The sequence below is a fragment of the Haemaphysalis longicornis genome, unplaced genomic scaffold (genome assembly GCF_048455015.1).
Source record: "Haemaphysalis longicornis isolate Haplotype H1 unplaced genomic scaffold, Haemaphysalis longicornis Haplotype H1 scaffold_4, whole genome shotgun sequence".
NCBI lineage: Eukaryota > Metazoa > Arthropoda > Arachnida > Ixodida > Ixodidae > Haemaphysalis > Haemaphysalis longicornis.
Genome location: NW_027526361.1, coordinates 20,604,416 through 20,613,815, shown reverse-complemented (window position 1 = coordinate 20,613,815; position 9,400 = coordinate 20,604,416). Strand labels below are relative to the sequence as shown.

Sequence of the window (9,400 nt, the reverse complement as noted above, 5' to 3'; positions counted from 1 at the left end):
TGTGTAGGCGTCGTGCATCCAAGCATGTCTGCTCCGATGAATTTTGGGAATGCGGACATTATACCAATTGCCGCTGTGAATTTATCCAACAACAGATGTGTGCCAATGCGCTCCCCCCCCCCCCCCCCTTTTCCGCCCTAGTTATTCATATTATGTAGCACCGTGAACGCGTCGTTTTCAAACTCGCCGCAGGAATGAATTTCCTCGTCCTCGAAACGCTGCCGGCTGACTCGTGGCGAAAGTGAAATTGCCATCGCATTGCCGGGAGAGAAGCGCCGAAGAAGCTCCGCCTTGAACGCAGGCGGGCGGCGAGTAGTCGGGCGCGCGTCTCTATTCCGTCCATTGAGTGCGCCCACGCGGCATCCTCGTGGGAAATAAGACGCCGCGGGGTCCGCGCGCTGGCGCCACTTCGTTGCGTAAGGACTGCTCCGACACCCGATACTTCGGCAACAAACCAACTGCGGGAGTATCTATCTGTCCGCCGCTTCCAGAGCCACTTTCGAGGGCCATTCGCCCCCCCCCCCCCCCCCCTTTTTTTTTTTCGCCGAGTTTTTGTAAAGACTAGGACGAACAAGGAGCAGGAGCACGTACGGGGTCACTATCTCTTGTGGCCAACAGATCAAAGCTTCGCGTTACGACCACATTGAAGCCAATTCTCGGCTTCGAATTTGTTTGTTGTGAATGTCCTGGGAGTTCCACGTGACCTGCTTGTTTTCCTCGTAAAGCATAGCTTCCTGCTGGGTTGTGACGAGAGTTCCCCACAGCAGCCATCAAGTACTATGGAAGTGTCAACCGGGGTCGCGCCTTAGAGCGGGGATTTACATTTTACCTTTTACCGCATAGGTGACATCCTGGATTTCCAGCAACCCAGAGAGCAGGCTGGATTTAGGAAAGGGTGCTCACTGTGGATCACATCCATGTTGTCAATCAAGTGATAGAAAAAAAAAAAACCCTTAACATGGCATTTATAGATTACGAGAAAGCGTTTGATTCCGTACTCACCTGAGAGCCCCTACAGCGTTCTATGGCGAATTTTTTGGAGCCTATGTTGACCGTTGCAAATCGTTTAGAGAACCGTTACAAGACGCTAACACACCTGTGCAGGTGTCTGCCGTCAATACGCAGGCCATAGGCCTGCGTATTGACGGCAGCTTTCTTAAAAAATGTAAACAACCATGCAAAGCTGCATGCGCGCGAAAGCAGCTAAATACTATAGTTGTACACTCGGTACTCATCAGAAGAGGCCGGATGTTCTGGGCGTCACTTGGCACTAGTGTTGACAGCTCCGTATACACGCCCCATTGGCGTCGGTCGGTTCTCTTCTGTGTGTGCTCCGGAACGGAACTCGTCACCCGCCACGCATTACCGCGCGAGGACTTAAGAGCTTTTGTAACAAACGCGCATCAGTGACTTCACGAGCGGCATACCGCGCAAGTGGTTGACCCGCACATGTCGAGGATTGGCTGTGCATATGGGTGGGCTGACAGTTTGACAGATTTGTCTGCAAGCATTTGTCTGCATTTGTCTGCAAGCTTCTCGCGCATGCGCGAGAAGCTTGCTTGAGCACGGAACGACCCGGAGAGAGTTCAAACTGCGAAGGGCGTTCGTATCTAGGTTTCACAAACAGGGTAGTAAAACGGCACGACTGCGATCTGTCCAGTCGGAACGAACAATACGGGGGTGGTTGCGTTGGGTGTATTTCCGGAGTAGAGCGAGCGCTCTCATCCGCGGGGAAACGAGATAGCCTACATTTCTCGTTTTATACGTGGAACCCATGCCAGCGGGTAAGTCTTGTCTTTTTTTTTTTCTCGTCTTTTTGTCGTCGCTTTCTTTTAACAGCAGAGTTGTCGCTGGCTGTTATGTGTGGTGCGTAACGCGGTAAAAATACCAAGAAAATGCCGAGCGCTCGTGCGCGCGGGCCTCGCGGCGAACGCCGAGCGTCCCCGGCTCGCGCTGTGGCTTAAAAAAAAAAAAAAAAACTGGTGACAACCTTGAGGAGTGCCTCACGTTGCCTAGCAACGAACGCCACAGCCGGTGCAACACCTGCTCCACAGAACCTCGCCGCGACTTCAGGAACGCCGCGCATGCGTCGTGCACGTACGCGCCGCCGCTGCTGTCGTCAAGCGCTGTACCGCGAATGTAATGCTTGGCATGAGGGACACGACTCGATGCATATGACGATGACTATACAGTGCAAAGCGACGACGTAACATGTAAATTAACAATTTCAAACTTGTAAAATGCGGGGTGATGTGTCCTTCAGTGCTCACGTAGAAAAAATCCTGCAGCTGTGCTACGTTTCGAGCCTCGCGCGACTTAATGCAAGCTTCGCCAGTTTTTTTCCCTTTATTTTTCCACTTCGTTTCTGGTGCACCGTCTTTAAAGCCTATTTCTGCCCACGAGAATCACGTACCCTGAAAAAAAAAATGAAGGAGAGGAGATAATTCAGGAAAACATTCGTATGCGTGCTATGTGCGAGAGCGTATCTGTGGGTTGCTATGTTGACGCCGCAGCCGATGGGAATTGGAGAAACGGCCATGCGCTTTTGAAGGGCGATGTCGTCGTCACTCGCCAGCCTACGTGAGTGGGTACGTTGTTAGGCCTACACTCAGCCCTGATGTCAAGTAACCTTAACGTTGAGGCGAACGGCATTTTTAGCAACGTCGAACTCATTGTGCGTCAAGCTACGGGTATGGGTAGACGACTTTAAACCTCAACGGTAATATACATTTGGCCTGACGTCAGACCGTCGCGCCGCTGCTGAGCACGAGGTCGCGGGTTCGATTCCCGGCCGCGGCGGCCGCTTTTCTGATGGAGGCGAAAAGCAAAAACGCCCGTGTGTACGAGATTTCGGCGCACGTTGAAGATCCCCAGGTGGTCGAAATTAATCCGGAGTCCTCCACTACGGCGCGCCCCATCGCCTGCGTTGCGTCGGCGCGTTAAACTCTACAATCAATCAATCAGATCGTCGCGCACCGGAAGGGCGTCCACAGCCACAATACGAGGCCTAGCCGTCGGGACATAACGCTGGCGCATACCCCCTTTTACAGATAGTAGGGCGGTGCATAGCCGCGTCCGCAGCCAATGGGTTTTTCGGTGCCATCGATACTGTTACGTAGTCACGCCGGCCACCAAAATGAAGCTTCTGCCGAGTATATGAATGAGGGACAATAATAAGGGGACATGCCCGCACACCGCACTTCCCTTACCCGTGCAGCCAGCTACAACTGTTGGGGCGTACAGGAAATGTTGTGCTGGGAGAAGCATTGCGATCGCATAGCTAGCTGTTCGACAACAGCGGCCGCTGCAGGTCTCACATAACTCTGAGGTGATCGTCAGTTGTATTTTTGTTAATGCGCCTTAATTAAAACACACCTCGACTGGCACTTACTATAGTTGAAATCAACAAAGGAATCGAGTGAACTAACCTGCGGTGCCGGCTGTGTCGCACCGTGTCTATCCAGTTCCCGCCCGAACTTCACCCAAGGCCACCCTTGTTCCAAGCCGCACCTGCTCGCCGACGCCTTGCGCGTACATTCTATAGCGCCAAAAGCGCTTCCGCGTAGCGATGGCGCTTGTCTTTGTTTCTTCACGATGAGCCACGGTTTAGGCATGCGTTGATATGCAGCCTTCGCCGTCCGTCCGGCTCGTGAATCCGTTTTATTTTTACGCGCTGTCCGGCCGGAGGGGCGTCTATCTTGGCGAAACAGGCTGCCTTTATGGCGCTCTGTTGACGACGCTGCCCAGATGTGGAGGACGTCGCCTGGCCGACGGGCTTCTCGCGATATGCGTCAGCTGCTGCTTGCGTTTACCCTCAGCATGCATATATCGACGCTGGCCAGGCGAGCTGTGGCCGAAGCAGGCTGTGCGTTGGTGAAGGACCTCGGAGGTAAATGCCCCCGGGATACCTTAATGGCTGTAGCTCCACGTTGAATCCGCTTGTCCCGTGAATCGATTCTTGTCAATCCGAGGGTTTACACTCTGCGTTTGGAGTTCCGGACAACTCTTCCGGCACTGCGACTGCAATGGACCGAGCGAAGAAGCGCAAATACGTTCAGTTTGTAAGTTAAGTTCCCCTATACAGCTCGGTAATATTTTACCCGGCAACATTTTTGCGTTTTCACCTTGTTTCTACGAGGATGTTCTTGCACGACGTGTCGGCAGCGTTAGACCGTAACTACGTTAAAACCTTTTAGCTATATACTCCCGACGGCTCTGCACCCAGAAGTCAGCTATTCTATCCTCTGACAGCGTTTAGATATCGCTGTGGCTCCATGTTTCTTTTCGTGTTTTTTTTAGGTAAAATGTGGCGCATGCATATCTAAGTTGTATTTTTTTTTCTTTTTGCTGAAAATACGGGTTTTTAGCAGAGTTTATTTGCGGTTACTTTTGAGTAATTCGAAATTCCGAGTCTAATTTTGCTGCATTGGAAATAATCAGTCGTTATAAAGAAGAACATCACCCATAGAAGGTAAAAATAAAACCATCGGGTAAGGCAAAAACAATTTTATGTCTCTAGATGTTTGTAAACGAACGTGAGAACAGGTGCATTTAAATGAAATACACGACTGTGTCTTATACTTGTTACAGCAGGCGTTAGAGCTTCTAACATTAAACACACGCATGTTTGTCAAGGTTGACGTCAGCAGCGCGCGGTTGAGTACTCGTGGCATAGAAAATGCCCTCTAGACGCTCGTCTTCCGCAGGGACGGACATTTAAACGCGCCGCGGGAAAGGACTGGCCATTGCAGAGCGTGAAGTCTATAGAGATGTAAGCGGCCAACAATGTTAGTGAGGGCGTAGTCATTGCAGCACGCAAACACGTCAGTAAGCTACAGCATGTCGTCAATCTCAACGAACACAACCCTGAAAGATTGCCGATAGTTGTCGAAAGAAGGGCGCCGCACAAGCGTTCAATTAGTGTTTGCAATTTTAACCGTCTACCGGAACGATTTGCTTGTGTGCTTCAGTTGTGTGGAAAGGTTCTTGTCAGCTGTTGGGGACAGTCTGCAGTGACGACAGTCGGGTCCGTGACGATCCCACCACACTAGAAGCAATCACCGAGTACGCCCTTGAAAACGGACTCTGCAAATTAGTGTAACGGCCTGGTAGACTTCCCCGTTCTGTCTACAATGTGAACTGTCTGCAGCATGCACTGTTTTCAGTGTGAACCGCATTGTCTACAGTGTGAACTGTACATTTAAGTGTGATATGTGCAATTTGGTGCCACTGACTGACTTTAATGTGCTCATTTTGTGATTAGGACCCCAAGACTGCAACCGTCTTCATTGCGCGAGTTGTGACCTTCCCCTTTTCCCCTCATCCTTGCTCCCCCCAGGGCCCCATGGCCTCTCGTTTAAAAGTTTTTCACTCACTCAGCGTAGCTCTCATAAAGATCTCCAACCATTTTGGGGCGGCTGTGATAGTTAAGGGTATCTAGCAGAATTGAGACGGGAGACGCAAAGGTTTTCTCGGAGGGGTCACGCAAACGGTTGAGATAGCGCCTTGAGCTAGGCGACTGTTTTAAGTGCGAATACACTTCTTAAGCGAGCCTGAAGCGTCCGCCGCCGTCCGCATTCCGCCGCCGTCCGCATAGCAACAGCTGCGGGTGCGCGCGCTCCTCGTCTTCCTTGGCAACGGGGGGAGATGGGCGCGCGCTGCCTGGCCGCTGACATGGCACATACCCACGTGGGGGATTGGCCAGGAATCTCCTCGTCTTCCTTGGCAACGGGGGGAGATGGGCGCGCGCTGCCTGGCCGCTGACATGGCACATACCCACGTGGGGGATTGGCCAGGAATCGGACGTGAGAAGGGCTAATGCACCCGCTTAAAGGAGCACTGAGCTAATGCACACGCTTAAAGGAGTACTGACACGAAATTTCAAAGCTGAGATCCGCTCTAGCAATCAAGTACAACGACAACACAAATAGGTGTCTGTGAATAAATGCATCTTTCTTTCTTTGTAGTTGTGTGTGTGTGTGTGATCTCTCTTTCGCGAACATTACCGAACCGCGCAAATTCAACTCGCGCATTCGCACTTTCACATTCTTCCACTCGGGGAAATGCGGGGAATTTTTTGGAACGGCACCCGAATTCACGAGAATGCGAAACATCGGGAGGTGAAGTGCTGTGTGTATTCTAAGACACTGGCGTGATGCGAAGTGCAAGCTATTACTTTTCTTTTCTTTTATTTTTCCGCCGCAACTTCAAAAGTATTTTTCTGATACATCAGAATCAGCAAGAAGTTCACCGGTGGTCGTTTTAAGGCTTTTTTTTTAGATTTTAGGCGAAAATTCAGAGCCCTAACCATCACCCAACTAAACAAGGCCGTCGGATAAACATACTAGCCTTGTCCATCATTATCATTTGCCGCCTTTCCCTCTCCTTCAACTTTGCTTCATTTTCCCTTTTCACAAGGCTGGATAACCAATTAGATGCCTGTTTAGTTAGCGAACGTCAAGATTTCGTGTCTCTCTCTCTCTCTCTCTCTCTCTCTCTCTCTCTCTCTCTCTCTCACACACACACACACACACACACACACACACACACACACACACACACACACACACACACACACACACACACACACACACACACACACACACACACACACACACACACACACACACACACACACACACACACACACACACACACACACACACACACACACACACACACACACACACACACACACACACACACACACACACACACACACACACACACACACACACACACACACACACACACACACACACACACACACACACACACACACACACACACACACACACACACACACACACACACACACACACACACACACACACACACACACACACACACACACACACACACACACACACACACACACACACACACACACACACACACACACACACACACACACACACACACACACACACACACACACACACACACACACACACACACACACACACACACACACACACACACACACACACACACACACACACACACACACACACACACACACACACACACACACACACACACACACACACACACACACACACACACACACACACACACACACACACACACACACACACACACACACACACACACACACACACACACACACACACACACACACACACACACACACACACACACACACACACACACACACACACACACACACACACACACACACACACACACACACACACACACACACACACACACACACACACACACACACACACACACACACACACACACACACACACACACACACACACACACACACACACACACACACACACACACACACACACACACACACACACACACACACACACACACACACACACACACACACACACACACACACACACACACACACACACACACACACACACACACACACACACACACACACACACACACACACACACACACACACACACACACACACACACACACACACACACACACACACACACACACACACACACACACACACACACACACACACACACACACACACACACACACACACACACACACACACACACACAACAGTTTAGAGCCATGCTTAGGCGAAAGCACATAAGGAATCCAAATTCTGAATTCACGCTTGTCTTTACTGTCACTATCAGCTATATTCCTGCCGATGAAAGCTTGTTGGTATGTGTGATTCCAAGCCCAGATGCGTATTTTTGTTTTGTGCATACATGTTGGTTTAGTGACCACGTGCAGTCTCACATTGCATGTATGCAGGTACGAAACAAAATAGAAGTGGATGCAGCCTTCTTGAGCATTTTTTTGTTTCCCGTGTGCTCTTTTTCTCTCGAAATATAGTAGCCGCAAATTATTCTGACAGTTATGTTTTGGTTCATTTCGCCGCAAATTATAGAGCTGAAAAAAGTCGTTTATAGCAAAAAAAACACTTTGTTATTTCAATTTATGAAAGCGCGAGACGAAAAATAGATGAGCATTAATGCAGACCACGTACAACTGGATTAGTGAATTCATCAATTTTGAGGGACGTAAGACTCCTTGCTCGAAACGGGACAGTATAACGTGTTATGTGTACACGAATTTCGGGAATCGTGAGGTGCAGAAACTACTTCTAGTTCTATGTTACGGAGAAAGATGGCAATTAGAACGCTCCTAGCTATTAACAGCGAATACAGCAGCCAATCACGCAGTGGCGCTCCGTGCTGGCGATAACTATACCTTTCTCAGTGGTTTCAGACACGAAGGAAAGAGTGAAAGCGCTTATTGAAAGTGTTGCGGGGTCCCTTTAAACTCACATCAGTGAGCGGAGCGGGCCGCAGTCACGAGATTTAGTCTCACAAGGTCCGGGACAGCGAAAGAGGTTGAAACGAGAGGGGGCGGGGCGTAACAAAATTTCAGCTAACGCTTCCATTTGAAAGAAACAACTCCTTTGTGAATACGCCGGGTAAGTCCTTGTGAGTCCTTGTAAATATTGTGGGTCATTCCTGAACGGACTTTGGCGTCAGAGGATTCCTGGGCTACGCGAGCGCACACTCACGCATTCGCTCTAAAAATCACAAAAAATAAAAATAAATGAACGGAGACACCCATTAGCAGGCCGCGACGCGTGTTTGAGATCCTCGTGTACATGACCAGCTGTAACCGCATAGCGCCAAGCTGAGCTCGGGAGGTGTTAAACGTAATCCACGGAGCGCTTTGAGATAACGCTTGGGCCACTTGAGATACTGGAGAGGCGCCTCCATCAGCGTCTTGTTTTTCTTGGGCTGGGTTCACCTCGAAGTATGCGCCAGGAAGGCTGCGACAGGATGTGGATGAAAGGGGTGCGTGATGGTTCCGAGATTAGCCCCGGAGGCCGCGTTTGATTGATCGCCGCCCGAGCCGCCCTGACAGCGCCTCGGCAACTCCCTGCAGTGCACGGGGATCTTGCCAGCTCATTTCGCTCCCTTACGGACGCTCGCGATTTTCTTTTACAATATTAATGCTGCTCCTTAAGATATTAAGCTGGCTTAACTGACTCAGCTGGAGCTCAGAAGCTTAGTACAGTGGCTTTAATAATTTTGTTGCAATAATGCCATGTCCATTACTCTGTATGAAAAACTTTGCTGTGGTTATATGCTGAGTGAGATGGCTTCCTCGCCCATACAAAGAGGCTCAGTAGAAATCTTGTACAAATAGAAAGGTAACACTTAAAATTGAAGCCCTTTACGAGCTGTAAACGAAGTTCTATGCGTGTTCGCAGCGACCGACTTCGCGAACTCGGCGCCTACGGCGCGAACTCGGCGTCAGTGCTCCCCACTTCAGGCACGAACGCACGTGAACTGGCGAGGAGAACAGCACGCGACAGATCACGCCACGAATTCTGGGCACAGTGCTCTCGAAGGTCGAGCTG

At 50.2% G+C, this 9,400-nt stretch overlaps 1 protein-coding gene across 5 annotated transcripts in view; it reads left to right on the top strand.

Moving 5' to 3' along the window:
• Positions 1-9,400, top strand: part of LOC144178350 (galactosylceramide sulfotransferase-like) — a 181,903-nt gene that overhangs the window by 74,390 nt on the left and 98,113 nt on the right. Inside the window, exon 1 of one of the 5 annotated variants that reach the window (XM_077706128.1) lies at positions 1,765-1,784. The exons of the other annotated variants lie outside the window; for them this stretch is intronic. The gene's annotated coding sequence lies outside the window, so the exon portion shown is untranslated. Of the gene's footprint in view, positions 1-1,764; positions 1,785-9,400 lie in introns of those variants that run through there. 5 annotated transcript variants of the gene reach the window in all.